This window comes from Leucopleurus acutus, assembly GCF_964270905.1.
Source record: "Leucopleurus acutus genome assembly, chromosome: 7".
NCBI lineage: Eukaryota > Metazoa > Chordata > Mammalia > Artiodactyla > Delphinidae > Leucopleurus > Leucopleurus acutus.
The window spans coordinates 10,654,783-10,673,635 of NC_139150.1; the positions used below are offsets into that span (position 1 = coordinate 10,654,783).

At 40.4% G+C, this 18,853-nt stretch overlaps 1 protein-coding gene and 1 pseudogene across 5 annotated transcripts in view; one reads left to right on the plus strand and one right to left on the minus strand.

Moving 5' to 3' along the window:
* NR6A1 (nuclear receptor subfamily 6 group A member 1) overlaps nucleotides 1-18,853 on the plus strand; it is a gene marked incomplete at its 3' end in the record, with an annotated part of 202,004 nt that overhangs the window by 100,769 nt on the left and 82,382 nt on the right. The window lies entirely within an intron of this gene.
* Nucleotides 5,332-6,289, minus strand: LOC309964357 (large ribosomal subunit protein uL22-like; annotated as a pseudogene). The gene has a single exon. The product of its transcript is annotated as a large ribosomal subunit protein uL22-like (transcript).

Here is an 18,853-nt window from a genome sequence, read left to right on the forward strand (position 1 = left end):
TTTTTTAGATTCCAAATGTGAGATTGTGCAGTATTTGTCTCTGTCTGACTTATTTTACTTAGTATAATATCCTTTAGATTCATCCATGTTGTCACAAATGGCAGGATTTTATTTTTTTAGTGACCAAATAATATTTCATTTTATATACATAACCACATCTTTTTACCCACTTGTCTATTGACGGACACTTAAGTTGCTTCCGTATCTTCCTATTGTAAATAATGCTGCAATGAAGATTGTTATGTATGTATGTATATTCAAATTAGTGTTTCTGTCTTCTTTGGGTAAATACCCAGAAGTGAAATTGTTGGATCTTATGGCAGTTCTATTTTTAACTTTTTGAGGAACTTCTATACTGTTTTCTATAGTGGCTGCACCAGTTTACAGTGCCACCAACAGTGCACAAGATTTACCTTTTCTCCACATCTTCACCAAGACTTACTTATTGTCTTTTTGACTGAAAGTAAAAGGGTGGAGAAAGATATATCATGGTAACACCAATCAAAAGAAAGCAGGGCAGGGGTGTCCTTAAAACACATCAAACATCAAAACACTTGTTTTTTGATGACACACCTGCTTTCTTTTGATTGATGTTACCATGATATATCTTTCTCCATCCCTTTATTTTTAATCTATATGTGTGTTTCCAATAGACAACATGTAGTTGGGTCTTGTTTTTGGATTCACTCTGACAATCTCTGTCTTTCAATTAGTGTATTTAAGATGTTTAAGGTGATAATTGATATAGTTGGATTAATATCTACCATATTTGTTAGTATTTTCTATTTATTGTCCTTGTTATTTGTCCTTAATTTTGTCTTCCACATTTTTTTCTGCCTCTTGTAGTTTTAAGTGAGCATTTTATATGATTCTGTTTTCTTTCTTTTCTGAGTATGTCAGTTGTACTTCTTTTTTAACTTTTTTTTTAGTGGTTCCCTAGAGTTTGCAATATACGTTTACAACTAATCTAAGTCAGCTTTCAAATAACACTATACTATTTCACAAGTAGTATGCATACCTTATAATAACAAAATATTCCTAATTCCTACCTCCCATCCCTTATATCATGTTGTCATTCATTTCACTTACACGTAAGTATATACAGTAGAATACATGCTATTACTATTTTTTTTTGCGGTACGCGGGCCTCTCACTGTTGTGGCCTCTCCCGTTGCGGAGCACAGGCTCCGGACGCGCAGGCTCAGCGGCCATGGCTCACGGGCCCAGCTGCTCCGCGGCAGGTGGGATCTTCCTGGACCGGGAAATGAACCTGTGTCCCCTGCATTGGCAGGCGGACTCTCAACCACTGCGCCACCAGGGAAGCCCGCTATTATTATTTTAAACTGTTACTTGTTAGAACTAAGAATAAGAAAAATAAGTTTTAATTTTACCTTTACTTATTCTCCAGTGCTCTTCCTTCTTATTATGTAGATCTGAGTTTCTGACTTTATTAACATTTTCCTTCCCTCTGAAGAACTGCTTTTAACATTTCTTGCTAGGCAGGTGTACTGGCAATGAATTCTCTCCAATTTTGTTTGTCTGAGAAATTCTTTATTTCTCTTTCACTTTTGAAGGATAATTTCACAGGATACAGAATTCTAGGTTGGTGGGTTTATTTCTCTCATCACCCTAAACATTTACTCTGTTCCCTTCTTGCTTGCATCATTTTGAGGTTAACTTGGATGTAATTATTACCTTTGCTCCTCTATAGGTAGGATGTTTTTTCCCTCCGGCTTCTTTCAAGATTTTTTTCTTTTAAGTTATGTCACCCTTTTTAAATTTTTATATTTTATTTTATTTTATTTTATTTTGGCTGCTCTGGCTCTTAGTTGCGGCATGTGGGATCTTCACTGTGGCATGCGGGCTCTTAGTTGCAGCATGTGGACTTCTTAGTTGCAACATGCGGACTCCTAGTTGTGGCATGTGGACTCCTAGTTCTGGCATGTGGACTCCTAGTTGCAGTATGCGAACTCTTAGTTGCAGCACGTATGCAGGATCTAGTTCCCTGACCAGGGATCGAACTCGGGCTCCCTGGAGTCTTACCCACTGGACCACCAGGGAAGTCCAAGATTTGATTTTTTTCTTTTAACCTTTGATTTTCTGAAGTTTGAATATGATGTCTAGGTGTAGTGGGGTTTTTTGGCATTGATCTTGCTTGGTGTTCTCTGAGCTTCTTGGATCTGTAGTTTGGTATCTGACATTAATTTGGGGGAAATTCTCAGTCATTATTACTTCAAATATTGCTTCTGTTTCTTTCTTTTCCTTCTAGTATTCCCATTACACATACGTAACACCTTTTGTTGTCCCACAGTCCTTGGAGATTCTGTTCTTTTGTTTGTTTTAGTCTTTTTTTCTCTTTGCTTTTCAGTTTTGGGAGTTTCTACTGTCATATCTTCAAGGTCAGAGATCTTTCTTTAGCCATGCCCAGTCTACTATTGAGCCTATCAAAGCCTTCTTCATTTCTATTACAGTATTTTTTATTTTCTAGCATTTTATTTTGATTCTTTCTTAGAATTTCCACCTCCCTGCTTAAATTATCCATCTGTCTTTCATGTTGTCTGTTTTCCATTAAAACCCTTAGCATATTAATCATATTCTTTAAAGTTCCTGGTCTGATAATTCCAACATTTCTGCAGTGTCTGACTCTGATTTCTGATGCTTGTTTTGCCTTTCAGTATGCCTTGTGGGGTTTTTTTGTTGAAAATTGAATGTGGTGTACTAGGTAAAAGGAACTGCTATAAACAGGCCTTTAGTAATGTAGTGGTAACATGTGGGGAAGGGGAAGCATTCTATAGTCCTTTGATTTGGTCTCAGTGTTTTGGTGAGCCAGTGCTGCAGAACAGCGAACTTTACTAGCGCTTCTCAGGGTTCTTTTCCCCCTTAGGTGGGACAGGATGGCTGGGTGGGCTGGAGTTGGGTTATTCCTTTTTCTTCATGTGGGATGTTAGAGGAAGCTAGAGTTGGGTATTTCCCGTCTCCTAGGTTGGTTAGGCTCTGATAAAACTCCAGCAAATTAGGCTCTAATAAAATAATTTTTTCCTGAATGCAGGCCTTGTTAAGAACAGAATGCTCTGGTATATTTCAGGGGTCTTTTTCCCCTCTCTCTTCTGGAAGCAAGAAGGAATTTTCTCTGATACTCACTGTGAGGTCCTGGTAGAGGTTTTGGAGGTAAAACTCACAAAAGTGTGGAGCCCTCCTGTGACTGGGTCCCTCTGGAGTTTTTTGTTTTTGTTTTTGGCCGTGCCATGCAGCATGCGGAACTTCCCCAACCAGGGATTGAACCCGTGCCCCCTGCATTGGAAGCATGGAGTCTTAACCACTGGGCCACCAGGGAAGTCCTCCCTCTGGAGTTTTAACTCTCAGAGTTATCCACACTTAACTTCCAACAATTCATCAACTACAGCTTAGGTGTTCTTACTCTGGCAGTGGTTCCTGTGGAATTTTCTGCTCAAGAGTTTCAGCTTTAGTAGGTTGTGATTCTCTCTTAACTGTATCTGTCTCTCCAATTTTGGGGACAGTGTTTTGCCATCTGACCTCATTTCTCTGCCACATCTATGAAGAGTTGTTGATTTTCCACTTCATTCAGCTTTTTCTTGTTGTTAGGACAGAGTGGCAACTTCTAAGCTCCATACATGGCCAGACTGGAAACTGGAAGTGCTATTGATTTTTTAAAGAATTTGAGATAGGGATGCCATTTCTTCCTACTTTTAACCTTATCCAAAAATTGTCATTTAGTTTACAGAGCTTCCTGACGAGGCATTTACTCACTTTCTACACCCCTCTTTGTAAATTTGGCACATATAAATTTACCCCATGACAAAAATGGGAGTCTTTATCCAGCTGCAATGAGAAAGCTCATCATTTGGATTTCTGCATTTTTTTTTTTTTTGCGGCACGCGGGCCTCTCACTGCTGTGGCCTCCTCTCCGTTGCGGAGCACAGTCTCCGGACGCGCAGGCTCAGCGGCCATGGCTCACGGGCCCAGCCGCTCCGCGGCACATGGGATCCTCCCAGACCGGGGCACGAGCCTGTGTCCCCTGCATCGGCAGGCGGACTCCCAACCACTGCGCCACCAGGGAAGCCCGATTTCTGCATTTTTTGATTGGAAAATTTTATTTTCTTCATGACAATCCCAGGAGTTCAGAGCTTGCTTTCTCAGACCTTGTCTCTGGCCCTTAGCATAAGTCCTCTCTCTGGCATCTGCTCCTGCACATCTACAAGGATCACGTTTTCTGAATCCAAAATCAGAACAAAGATCTCACATGAAATTTTTTTTCCCCTTTTAAATAGACTATTTTTTAGAAAGGTTTTAAGTTCACAGCAATATTGAGCAGGAAGTACAGAGTTTCCATATACTCACTTCCAAACATATTGTACAATCTCTTCCCATCAACATCCCATACCAGAATGGTACATTTGTTATAATCAGTGAACCTACATTGATATTGTGCAATATTATCACCCAAAATTCATAGTTTACATTAGGGTTCACTCTTCATATTTTATACTTTATGGATTTCGGCAAATGTGTCATGATATCACATGGGCTTTTTATATGGAGATTTAGTTTGAATTCCTGAATATTGGAATTTATAGAACATTGGTTCATGGAGACCACAGAACATAATAATCTTGGAAAAATCAAAGTACGGTCACTGTATGTAGATGTGTCAGATCAGTTTCAGTGCTTTTCTGCTTTGACTAGTGCTTGAAAGGGCCTTGGAATAGACTACGTAGCAGGTGACAAGCAGGGATACAGTCTTGTTTGCTCAGGTGGCTTGGCAAAGGCTGCAAGAGTTGCCATGGGGGTCTGCTGGGGACCGGGAGGCTATAGAGCCAGATAGATCTGACTTTTCCGAAAGGTATCAAACTACTGGAATTTGAACATGCATAGGTTTTGGATTCAACTTTTTTTCTTTCACCAATATCTCTAAAATATATGGCACATACTAGAAGCCCTGAAGTTGGTTTAATCTTCGGAAGATCAGTACATACCAGTTTTTCAGTTTTCTGGTGAAAGGATGGAAAACTAACAAAGTCTGTCACTTTGTACAAATTTGTAGTGTTTTTTTTAATGTCTTATTTGCTTTATATTTTTTTTCTGATTATATTTCCTTCTGAAAATAGAATACCCTTTTTTCTGATTTTAATGACAATACATATTCATTGTCAAACATGTCTTTTAAGTTTATTTCTCCTGAGAGCTCTACAATTAAGGCTTGTGACTAGTACTCACTTTGGAACTATAACTGAAAACATTAAAAGCTCAGGAAACATAAAGAGTGATTTTTATATTTGATTCATAGGCCTGCACTGACCCTTCTCCCTAGCTAAAGACCAGAATTCTTAATCCTTTCAAATATCTTTATTTGCATGTCTCTTGGGCCCTTAAGCCTTCACACTCTCCTTTCTTCCTTATTTGTTTTGGTTGGATGAATCACACAGAGTTAAAGCTGTGGTCACCTCCTGTACCTTCTTCTTTCATGATCTCCATATCCAGTCAGCCAGGCAATTCATCTTATCTGTCTTTGTTTTACTTTTACATTTCTGTTTTCATCACTGAGTAACCACCTTCCCCTCCCTTCATTCCCTGCAATTACTTTTTAAAGCTTGTATCTATTGATACTTTATATGCCAGAAATTATGCCAGGTAGTTAATCAACCGGAGTTTATTTGGCCATGTCGAGCGCTTTTTTTTTTTTTTAAACTTTTATTTGCATTTATTTTTTGCAGCATTTATTCCCGGGCCATAAGTTTTTGTTTCTTCAATTTCTTCTGGGATATCTTTTTCTTCTGGGCAACCTCCTCTTCTGGTTTAGGAACAATCTGTTCTTTTTCAGTAAGGATCATCTCAATGTGGCACGGAGAGCTCATGTATGGGTTGATCCGACCATGAGCTCTCTAAGTCCTGTGCCACATCTTGGGGGCTTTGTTCACCTGGATATGCTCAATGACCAGAGAATCTACATCTAAGCCCTTAAGTTCAGCATTACTCTCTGCATTTTTGAGCATGTGCAGTAAAAATTCAGCACTCTTCTGGGCCACCGACCCTGTGTCCAGCCCCACTGTTTGGCCTGGGCACACCTACCAGCTCCGCCACTGTAACGACGGAATGGCACACACTGCTTCTTTAAAGTGACATCCTTCAGATACTTGGTGGCTTTTCAGATATGCATACCCTTAATGGCCTGGGCTGTTTCACGAGTGTTCTTAAAGTGAACACGAAGATTTGAACCTCTCGACTTGCATGATTTTGTGGCATTTTCTGGGTCAAGTGAATAGTGAACCATTTTTAGAGGTCATCTCAGGCCACTAACCGGAAAAGGAAGATCGAGCACTTTTGGTTGTCACAACCTGGGGACCAGGGCGGGTGGGGAGGGGACGGGTAGGTAGAGACCAAGGATGCTGCTAAATATCTTATTAATGCACAGGGATAACTCTTCCATAAAAAAAGAATTATTTGGCCCAAAATGTCAATAGTGTAGAAGTTGAGAAACCTGAATCACATTAATTGTTTCATAGCTTACTTAGTCCTCACAACAACTCTTTACATGGGTTTTATTATCCCTACTTTATAGATGATGAAACTGAGGCTCACAAGGTTTAAGTTAACTTAATCAGCATCACATAGCTAGTAAGTAATGGAGCCAAGTTCAAACTTAGGTCTGACTCAGTCTGAGCTTACAGTGGTCATGATATAGCTTGCTCATAACTCAGACCCTTAGCTTTTACCTGGTCTACTATAATGGGCTCCTTCGTGATCTTCTTGCCTCTTGTCTCTCCGTTTAAGTCTGTCTTAAACATGGCTTAAGTGTCTAATTATATTCCCTCTCTGCTCACAATCTTCCAATGCATTTGGAATGTAGTTTTGGTTCCCCAGTCCAGCATTTAAGGCCAAAGCTGCTGCAGTCAGTCCCTGAAGTACCTTTCCAACTAATTTTCCATAACTCTCTTCTTTTCAAAGACATCTTTTCTAAGACATGCTTTATTTTCTTATTTTTGCTTCTTTATATATTTCCCAATATTCTATAACATATATACTGCTGTTTTAATTTAAAAGTTTTTTTTTTTTTTTTGGCGGTACGCGGGCCTCTCACTGTCGTGGCCTCTCCCGTTGCGGAGCACAGGCTCTGGATGCACAGGCTCAGCGGCCATGGCTCACGGGCCCAGCTGCTCCGCGGCATGTGGGACCTTCCTGGACTGGGACATGAACCCATGTCCCCTGCATTGGCAGGCGGACTCTCAACCACTGCGCCACCAGGGAAGCCCTAAAAGGTTGTTTTTAATGGCAGAAAAGAATATCCAGCCTGTCTTATGATTTAGGGATTACAAAATAAAATGATTGTATTTTTATTTTAAAGCCCCCAGATTTCCTCTGTGTAATCCTTTGTTCATGCTGTGCCCTTTGGACTCCCATACAACTCATTATCAGCTATTCAAATTCTTTTTGGCCATCAGGGCCCAACCTGAACACTACTGCCTGCCACTGATCCAAAGAGCAAAGAGGTTAAGAGCATGTGCTTTTTACACACTGACAGGGCTAAGTTTGAGATCTGTTTTTTTCTGCTAACTAGCTGTGAGACCTTGAGCAAGTAACCCAACATCATTAAATCTGTTGCCTCATCTGTAAAATTGGGATGGTGTCTGGCTCACAGAGGGTTTTTGGAATTAAGTAAGAGCTCACATGTGAAGTGCTTAGCCCAGGCCTGGCACAATATGAGTGCTCAATGAGTTCATTAATAGACCCCATTATTTGTTACCATATTATTTCTCCACTTCTTTAATTCATGCCTCTGCATCTCTAATAGTATGAGCTGTAGAGTCAGAATTCATGCATTTCAATCCTGGTATCACCACTTACTAGTTGTGTAAACTTAATCAAATTACCTAGCCATCATGTGCTTTAGTTTCCACATCTATGCATATAATAGCATGTGCTCCATAGGGCTTATTTCAGGATTAAATGAGATAATATAGGTAAAGCATCTAGACTAGATCTGGCCCATGCTAAGTGCTCAATTATGTTAGCTATTATTACCACTCTTCTAGCACTTACTAATTCTACTACTTCTTACCTATATTCCACTCATTTGTATACTTGTAGCTCACTTATCTGAGGGTTAGCCCCTTGAAGGCAAGGATTATAAAAAATAGTCATCACTGTGCCCTGAGCAGAGTTTTGAGCTTAGTTATAATGACAGTTATTTTTTACTGATACTTGGTTAAGGACTTTCATAGACATCACCCTATTTGAGCCTCACAAAAATCATATGAAGTAGGCAGACAGAATGCTAGCTAAGTATGTATGTAAGTGTGTGTAGGAAAGGTAGGTTTGGGTGCCTACCATGCTGTAGGCTTTGAGTCCTTCCTTCTTCACCTTATTTATACTATTTAGCTTTCATAGCTATCCTGAAAGGTAGTGTTTATTACTACATTTTTAATGTAAGGAACTTGAGGCTCAGAAAGTTAAATAACATAATCAAAATTCAACCAACTAATGTGCTTCAGAGCCTAGACATGTTTCAACAAAGTCGTGTGTCCTCACTGTTGAATTTTCACGGCCAGGTGTCAGATTTGGTGGTATCTAAGCCACAGTCTCATTCTGTTCCTATTTCTGCTTTGGGGAACCTGGCTACCTTGTCTTCTGAAATAGCTGTTGATGTAAAATACTGCAGTAATGTCAGGAGAGAGAAAACCTTCAGACAAGGACCATTAGAAAAATTGATCTTAGATTTCTTAGTATTCCTGTGTTTTAGAGACTGCTAAGAATGAGTAGATGAACCTACATGGTCTGATGCCACTGATTTCAAGGGTTCCTTGAACTTTTTTTTTTTTTGCGGTACGTGGGCCTCTCACTGTTGTGGCCTCTCCTATTGCGGAGCACAGGCTCCAGACGCGCAGGCCCAGTGGCCATGGCTCACAGGCCCAGCCGCTCCATGGCATATGGGATCCTCCTGGACTGGGGTACGAACCCGTGTTCCCTGCATCGGCAGGCGGACTCTCAACCACTGCGCCACCAGGGAAGCCCCCTTGAACATTTTTATACCACCAGTTTGCTGTAGGCCCAAGTGAGAGCATTCTGAAACTTACATTATAACGTACATAGTATGTTGGAAAGAGCCCTAGATTGTTTGGAATCAGAAGTCTAGGAGTTCCTATACCAGGAATCCTTTTTTGGGAGATTTTGTGTAGTCTTTGAAGTCAAACAGACCTGATTTGGGTTACCTGACCTCTCTTGAGTCTTTTTGCTTGTGTGTACAATGAGGCGTTTTGAACATCAAATGCACTAAAGTATGTAAAACACCTTGCCTTTTTCATAGCAGGTATTTAACAAAATAACTAAACTGTAATAATATTAAATGTATGTTATTCCCACCTGCAGGAAGAAGTCCAACTGTTTAGCCTAGTATATAAGACCTTTCTAAATCTGGCTTTCCTCAACGTCCCTCAGTCTCTTTTCCTGCCACTCACTGTCATGTGTCTTAAACCCACGCTACACAAAAGTATTCATATTTTCAAAACAACCTCTGCTTTTATGCTGCCATGTCGTTGTACTTGCTGTTGCTTTTGCCTAGAATGCACTTGCCACTTCCTCCCCCTTCTCTGCGTGTTGGTAGTCTACTCCTTCAAAATTGAGCTCTAATGCCACTTCTGACTGTGAAGTTTCCATCAGATCTATCCCCACTCCACATAGATTTATCACTCCTGCCTGTGAGTTCCCACTTAGTACCTTGTTTGTGCTTTGCTTGGGCACTGTAGATAATTTCCTGGTCTTTCTCCCCCACACTTTCTAGAGGATGGTGACCCTGTCTTAGTGTCTCTCTAGAATCTGGGGCAGCAGAGTGCATTACTATATCTCACTTGGGGCTTCCCTTTCAGTTTGAGTTCTAGATGTGAAAAATGTGATGGCAGATCTGTTTGTTTTAAACCTCTATGAGATATAGGCAGTCCACATGGAGGTTAATCTCATTGCTCAGATTCGGACATCACCATGTGTGCAGTTTCTTTAATCCTCCTCTAGCTATCAAAATGGATTTAGCAGTTGACATCCTCTTTTTTCTGTCTGGGGCAAATGGAGCTTTGTAGAATTTAGCCTGGAGGAGCAATGACCTTGCCTCCCCAGTTCAGAATGATTCTAGGGTGTAGAACTGGATGTCATTGAGGACCTAGCATGGCTACAGTGTAGCCAGTGACAGAGTACCAGGGCCCTTGCTTACATTTATTCAGGAGACCGGGAATAATAATCAGCCTCTGATTTAATTTTCTGTGACACATTGAGTCTATGTTTTAGCCTACAGAACACTACAGCTATGTCCTAATTCTCTTCACCCCCTCTCCCTTTCCTAACTTGTGATCTTCATATCACTACCTTTTAAGGCATTTCTGTTCTTGGCTGATAGTCTTGCATTGGAAGTCACCACAGAACAGTGGAAAAGATAGCTCTGAATCATCCATGTAAACAAGCAAAAATCACCACTGCAAAGGAGCTGAGAGCAGTGGCGTGTGTTGGGATCAGTGGTAGGTGATATATTCCTGGGACTCACTTATTGGGGTCTCTCTATGAAGTGGGACAAAGGTCTCAATTAACAGAACAAAGCTGTATAGTTTGTGTAATGATCTAGTGGTCACTGAAGGGCAGTAATCACAGTAATAATAATTACCGTTTTCTGAGGGTATACTGAGTATCTAGCCCAATGCTAGGTATTAGAGGCACAGAAATAGGTTGGATAAGGTCCCTATTCTGGAGGAGTTTGCAGTTTAGTAAGGGAGATAGATTCATAAAACTGGTTGTCACATTGCAGTAAAATCAGCTCAGTAGTGCCGACAAGTACAGGGTGCTAAGAGCACTGAGGAGAGACATATGTCTGAGACTTTGGGAGCAGAAAAGGCTAGACCATTTTTTTATAAAGAAATCATGTGTTTTTTTCTGTGGATAGTTTGCTTTCTGCCCACTCTCCTCATATTCCATTGCTTGAATGTTATTCCACTTCTCCTAGGCCAAGTTTGGTCCTGTAATTGTTACCCATACTTTCTGTACTTACGACAGTTATTACACTTATCACAATTATAATTAAATATTTCTTTATATAACTGCTTAATGTTTGTCCCTTCTACTAGTCTGTAAGGGCAGTGACCATGCCAGTCTTGTTTGCTCTGATCCCCATCACGAGGATTGTAAGCACCCAATAAGCATTTGTTGAATGAATGATTGAATCCTCATGAACTCCTCGAGTCCTTGGATTGTCTCAACAATATATAGTGTGTCTGAGGTTTAGGAAGAAATAAGCCTATAATCTTGTGGGAGAAGCATGTCATATCAGATTTAGTTTCTTCATGGTGACATTGTTAGGTAGTAGCCAAACCTCTGTCCTTTACAACAGCAGTCCCCAGCCTTTTTGGCACAAGGGACTGGTTTTGTGGAAGACAGTTTTTCCACAGACCTGGGGGGGTTGGGGGAGGTGGGGATGGGGATGGTTCAGGTGGTGATGCGAGCGATGGGCAGCGGCAGATGAAGCTTCGCTCGCTCGCCGCCGCTCACTTCCTGCTGTGCGGCCCGGTTCCTAACATGCTGCAGGCCTGTAGCAGTCCTTGGCGGCCCGGGGGTTGGGGACCCTTGCTTTACAAGGAAATCCTTTAGGTTCTGAGCTACAATGCAGAGTAGACACCTCTGACACTAGGTCTTCTTTCTCTTGCATTTTCTGCTCTTGGTTTTTGAATAATGATACCACTATTCCCTGAAAAACACAAAAAACGAAAACAAGAAATGAGTGCTATAAATGGCTGACATAGTATTTTTTTTAACATCTTTATTGGAGTATAATTGCTTTATAGTGGTGTGTTAATTTCTGCTGTATTATAACAAACTGAATCAGCTATACATATACATATATCCCCATACCTCCTCCCTCTTGCATCTCCCTCTCACCCTCCCTATCCCACTCCTCTAGGTGGTCACAAAGCTGACATCGTATTTTTTTTTTTTTTGCGGTACGCGGGCCTCTTACCACTGTGGCCTCTCCCGTTGCGGAGCACAGGCTCCGGACGTGCAGGCCCAGCTGCCATGGCTCACAGGCCCAGCCGCTCCGTGGCATGTGGGATCCTCCCGGACCAGGGCATAAACCCGTGTCCCCTGCATCAGCAGACGGACTCTCAACCACTGCGCCACCAGGGAAGCCCCCTGACATAGTATTTTGATCCTCAATATCTCACCTAAAAGCTCTTCTCTCAAATTCAATATGCAATTATTTTTCTTTGAAACTGCCAACTTTTAAAGGCATTGGTGTAAGGTAAGTTATTCTCCAGGTATAGCCAGCACGTATTAAGTGTACCAGATGTGAGGCTGAACCTTTTTATAGTCTTTCCATTTGACTGTTGAGGGTCAGGGTTGGAAATTGACCTGGGTACGATCCGTGCCTGCCTTGAGAAGCTGTTGAGACTCTTGACAGGAACGCGTATCTAGCTCACATTCTGTCCCTAGCACCTAGAAAAGTGTCAGTTGTATAATAGTAGGATGAATGTATTTGTGGACTACATAGTACACAGGCTGTATGTATTTCCTTGACGTGTGCCCACTTTTTTCAGTTAGATAGCACTTTTCTTTCTTCTCACCAGGACACTTCCCACCCTTACCCACAATAATTGTTCCTATGCTTCTTTCTTTCTTTCTTCTTTAAATATTTATTTATTTACTTAATACTTAGCTAGCTAGCTGCTCCAGGTCTTGGTTGCGGCACGCGGGATCTGGTTCCCTGACCAGGGATTGAACCCAGGCCCCCTGCATTGGGAGTGCGGAGTTTTAACCACCAGGGAAGTCCTGGCCCTATGCTTCTTAACAGTCAGCAGAAAAGATATTGAAATTTCTTCTGTTCACCTTTTTAGGGTTGCTGAGCTCTTGGACTGAAGCACCTTAACACAGGTTAGCTCCAAAAGGGTATTTGTTTTCTCTTCTGTTCATCCTGTCTGGAAATTTTGAGGCTCAGAAAATCCCTAGAGCATCATAGCTGAAAGATAGCCTTGCACAGACGTTCCCACAACTTTCTCATTAAGCAGATGAGAAAACTGAGGCCCACAAAGGGCTTACTGTACCTAAGGCTATCCAGCAAGTTAACCCAGTCCCAATCATTGCATCTTTTTTTTTTTTATAAGTGGATTTTAAGGTTAAATAACTCTGGCAGGAAGCATTCACAAAAAAGCAAAAGTTTTTTTAAAATGAGCTTGTGTTGAGGCAGTAATTCCAGATCATGACACTTCTGTTATAAGCCTGTTATGAGCAGCACTTTGCAAATTTGGAGAGATTTCACAAAAGGCCTCATAAATCTTCAGAATTCCAAACTTTTGTCCTAGTCCGAAAAGAAAGTAGTAGCTGCTAGAATTGAATAGATTTCAATTTTTCATCCTTATGGGAGCAAATGCCAGAAGAGTTGCAGTGATTTTTGGGGAGAGATTCTTGGCCCCATTTTCCCTACAACGTATGCATCTGACAGCTGGCCTATCATCCTATTTTTAGACATAATCTGTGGGATTACAGAGTGGTTTCTTTTCTTTCAAAGCTATGCTGCAGAAATGCAAGCTGTGTAGAAAATGGTTTTGCTTTGTAGCAATTTGGAGACTATTTAGTACACACTATATTTAAATTTTTGAATTTAATCAACTAATGTAGACCCCTTTATCCAAATATTTCATCTTAACTTCCACTTCCAGTTACAACTGTATTCTAACAAATTCGGGAGAAATAAATGCTGAAATGCTAGAAATACTAGAAGTGAAAATAAGTTTTTACTTTATGTCATACCACTAATCTTCATTTCCCTTTCTCTGGGTCATAGGAGGAACAATAGACATATTCATTATAGGGTTTTAAAAATAATTTATAACAGCATTCATTAAGCACCTATTGGCATTCATTGAACACCATCTGTATCCCAGGAGCTGAGCTTGCCTGATATAGTAGTTCATTTATTTTATATGTTACAAAAACCATTAAAGGTTAAGGGATGGTATCCCTGTTTTGTACGAGAAAGCTGTGAGACTACAAGCAATTGAGTAACTTGTCAAAAGTATGAAATAGTAGAGCAAGAGTTGGAATCCAGATCTGTCTGATCTCAGAATCCGTGTGCTTTCCACTTTAGTGTGCAGCCTGTACTAGTTTTAAGAAGGAGCTGATTGGTAGAACTGGAATGGCTAAGTTCTGAAAGGTATAATAATTCAGAATATAATTGGGGATTTTATGTAGGTATTTGTACCTAAAATAGACTAAAAAACCATAAAATAGAATTAACATATAGCTATGTGTTTATAAATATTCATTTTGATTTAGAACTATTATTTTGCAGGTTATGTCACTTTTGATTACACGAATGAAAAAATTTAGAAAACGTGGCATACTACTTTAGCATCTCAAATGTTCATCTGGAAAAGGTTCTTGCTTTTAGTTCACAAAATGTTTACAATTTCACAAATGATTAACGAGATCAAGTTGCCCAAAATTTTGGAGGAAAAAAAAAATCAGTATCATTGGAGGTTAATCTTACCTGTGCCAATGTCTACATTATCTAGAAAAACCACGCTAAATGATTTAGAACTTGGCAGGCATGACTTTGTTGTTCTTTAGATTGGAATGTCTAAGACACTACAACTACAGTAGTGTTTATCTGACATTGTCCTTAGAAGCAAGACACCTCAAGAAAGTGAGAGGCCTAATAAAACAGGACCTTGATAGCTTTGGGAAATTGACTTGAGAAAGGAAAAAACACTCAAAACTTAAGAGTCAGATCCTAGCTCTGACCACTTAAGCATTTGACTACCATTCTGAGCCTCAATTTCTTCACTGATAAAATGGGGTAATGATACCTTCTTACAGAGTTATTCTGAAGTCATGGTTATAAGTGGATTTTTTTTACAATCAAGATGAAGGAGTGTGTTTTGAAACTACTGGAGTTGCAACATTTTATCAGTGATGTAATTCCAACAGTAATTATGTTTAAATAACCTGCTGTCACACTTTGTTGCAGGAAAATATCTTCTCATGCAGTTGGTCTACTTGGCCTATTTTAATGTAGTTGAAATGAACCTCGTTTGGCTTAATAGCAAACAATTCTTGTTTCATTGCTTATCATTCTGCTGGTTCCTATCCTTGGTTGGCAGGCTGTGTACAACAATACAAAATGTGAAATTAGTTTTCCCTGTTAAGTGTGTGCATTTGGGGCAGAAAGAATGTGAATTAAGGATGGATCCTGGAAGGCCATCTGAGATGTGAAAAGGGAAGCGCTGCAGGAGACAGACCTCTTTGGCTTGGCTTTGGCTTGACTTATCACTTGGACCTGAGGCCGTCAGCACAAAGAGGATGTGCTGGCTTGTTAAGATTAACAACAAAGACCAAACAGATTCCCCCCACCTCACAAACCATCTTTCCCCCATCTACATTTACAGTTCATTGGGACCACTGCATTTTCTATTGCTTTCTTTAAAAAAATAAAAACCAAAACCCTCACTCTTGTTTGCCAAGACATTGCTCTTTACATCCAATCTTTTGCTATAATGATAGTGCTCACATTGACATTGCTGAAAACCCCTCAGCCTGTAGATTTCCAAAGCCTGCTTTACCCAGTGCTTCTTATTTTCTACCTTTTGTGCTTTTTTTTGCCATCCCACATCTAGGAATGAGTGGAGGAAGGGAAACAGGTCTGTCATAGTTCATCACCCCTACTTTTTTTTCTTTTTATAATGTATAAGGGTAGAGACTATTCAGTATGTCTTTCCTACAGTCTGAGATGGGTCGATGGAGTCATTCTGATCCCAACTTTACCACATTCTAGTTGTGTTGGACCTATGCCAAAATTGTCTCATCTTTCAGAGCTCAGTTTGTCATTTACAGAAGTGGGAAACATTGTCTTTGTACTACAGGTATTAAGGTTGAATAAAACAATATATGTGAAACACCCAGTACAGTGCTTACTTAACACATGAGAAGGGTTTAATAAATATTGTATTCTTTTTTTTTTTTTTAATTTTATTTATTTATGGCTGTGTTGGGTCTTCGTTTCTGTGCGAGGGCTTTCTCTAGTTGTGGCAAGTGCGGGCCACTCTTCATCACGGTGCACGGGCCTCTCACTATCGCGGCCTCTCTTGTTGCGGAGCACAGGCTCCAGATGCGCAGGCTCAGTAATTGTGGCTCACGGGCCTAGTTGCTCCGTGGCATGTGGGATCTTCCCAGACCAGGGCTCGAACCTGTGTCCCCTGCATTGGTAGGCAGATTCTCAACCACTGCGCCACCAGGGAAGCCCATAAATGTTGTATTCTTTTCTTCCAAAAGTATTTTCTAAATAGAACAACATTGATTCTTGCACTTATCTAACAAACATATATTAATCACTGTGTTAATCACTCTTATAAGGATAACATCTCAATCCTTTGTCTTTAAGCTCCATTTTATTATTGAGGAAAAAAAGCCTTTTAAGTTCCAGGCAGCTGGCTTAAAAGTGACTTTTGGAACATATGTAATTTATAAATCAGGATCTGTCATCCTGAAGCAAAAAGAGCTCTGGAGATAAACCTCTGGATTTATTGTATCCATGATGTTTCTGTCCCTTATTATTAGAGCATAGGATGGTCCTTGTGAATCCTAAACAAAACTAAGTCCTAGATATATTAGTCAGGATTCTCCAGAGAAACAGAACCAGTATGGCGTATGTGTGTGTGTTTGTATGTATATGTACATAGATAACTAAAGATTTATTGTAGGGAATTTGGCTCACATAATTACGGAAGCTTACAAGTCCAGAATCTGCAGGATGGGCCAGCAGGTTGGAGACCCAGGAAAGTCAGCGCTGCAGTTCCAGTCTGAAGGCTGACAGGCTAGAGACCCAGGAGAGCTGATGTTCCAGTTCAAGTCCAAAGGCAGTCTCCTGGAGATTTATATCTTGCTCAGGGGAGGGCCAGTCTTTTTGTTCTCTTCAGGACTTCAATAATGTGGATGAGGCCCAAGCACATTATTGAGGGCAATCTGCTGTATTCAGAGTCCACCAATTTAAATGTTAATTTCATTCAAAAACGCCTTCATGGAAATACCCAGAGTAATATTTGACCAAATGTTTGATGTGATGGCCCAGGCATGTTGACATGTAAAACTAACCATCACACTAAGTTTAATGAAAAACACAAGACTTAGAGATTCTTATCAATATCGGTCATTGCTTTTGTGTCTCTTAATAATAATACAACTGCAGCCCTTTCCAGAGTATTTTCACATGCATTATCTCAGTTGACCTTCATAGAAGCTCTTGTTAGGTTATCAGATATAACTCCACTTGTCTGAATAGAGCACTAAGACTGAGACAGATTATCAGACTTGCCTAAGGTCTCACAGCTAGTGAGTGGCAGAGCTACAATTTGTCCAGGTACTTCAAACCTGGACATTTTCCTCTTGGCCATTCTCTCTGTGCTAGCTGGGAAATTCTGGAAATGGTTTTGAGAATCTGGTGGCTTTTCTTAGAACTATCATACTCCTCCTTGGAACCATTTTGTGATAAAAAGTTAACAAAATATATACTGGTGGAACCTAAAGATCTTTTCAAATGATTCTAATGATGCCCTAAGGCAGAAAGGAAGAAAGAAAGAGAGAGGGAGGATGTTGGCAGCAGAAAGAATAATGTCAAAAAGTAATTAGAGCAGGACAAATGGATTGTGCTGCCATGTTCAAGACTGTTATTTCTGTAGGCAGTGAGGAGGAAGGGCACTAATGCAATGTGACGGATTTGGAGCAAAACCCCGGGCACTGCACAAACTGCAGGGACTCAACCAATAGCAAGGCTCAAATCACAAGGTTTGACTGAACAATATTTGATATCTCAAAGAGTTGTTTCATGTTGTTTGGAGAAACTATTGTGTCAGGGGATCTACTTTCTTGATTTTAGTGCTTTTGGGAAACAACCTCATGTTCTTATGTAGGTAGTTGGTGTGTCCTGGGATAACCCATCCCAGCATTTTGTCCCTACACATCTCCAGGCTGGGCCGGGACATGATGCCAACAGGGATTTTGAAGAGAAGATAACTAATATGAAATGAATTGGGGTATTACCTATTTGGAGAGAGAATGAGATAAAAAAGGAGTCTTATCAATATGCAACTTGGTATTAGAAAATCAACCTAGAAAAAGGCAGAAGGTAATACTCTCATCTGTCTGAGGACAGATTTGCTAGCCTAGATAACCTGTATCCATGATCCCACTGCTGCCACCATGTACGAGGAAACTGCCACAACCCTCAAGAAAGATAGAACTTCCATATTTGCCTGGAAGGAAATCTTCACAAGTAGTTCAGCTCTCTCCCCTGTAAGTAACCATACCCTTGAGGTCTTTTACTACTTGCTGCCACTGCTATGGCAGGGTGGTTAAGAGCTTGTGCCTTTAGTATTCAGACATTCCTGGGTTCGTATTTTAGCTTTGCTCTTTATGAGCTGTTTGACCTTGGGCAATTTACCTAACCTCTCTAAGACTCAGTGTTTTTATTTCTAAAATTAGGATAATAAGTGTATTTCCAGACTTCTTATGAGATTTTGGTAAGATGATACACATAAAACATGTAGCACTGGTGCCAGGCAGAAAGTCAGGACCCAGTAAGGGTAGAAGAAAAAGTATGGAGTGGGAGGGTATGTGTGTGGGGCCAGGGAGTTGTCTACCAAACAGGCCTCAGTGGGGGGCTAAACATCTTCAGATCTCTGGTTTAAGCAGAGATAAATGGTTTATCCCTCAAGACCCCATAGTATAGCTGAGGTAGGGCTAAAAAAATTAAACTAGGGTCTCTTTACTTAGTACTCAGGCAGTAGGAAGGGGAAATTAAGACAGAGTGTTATGATTC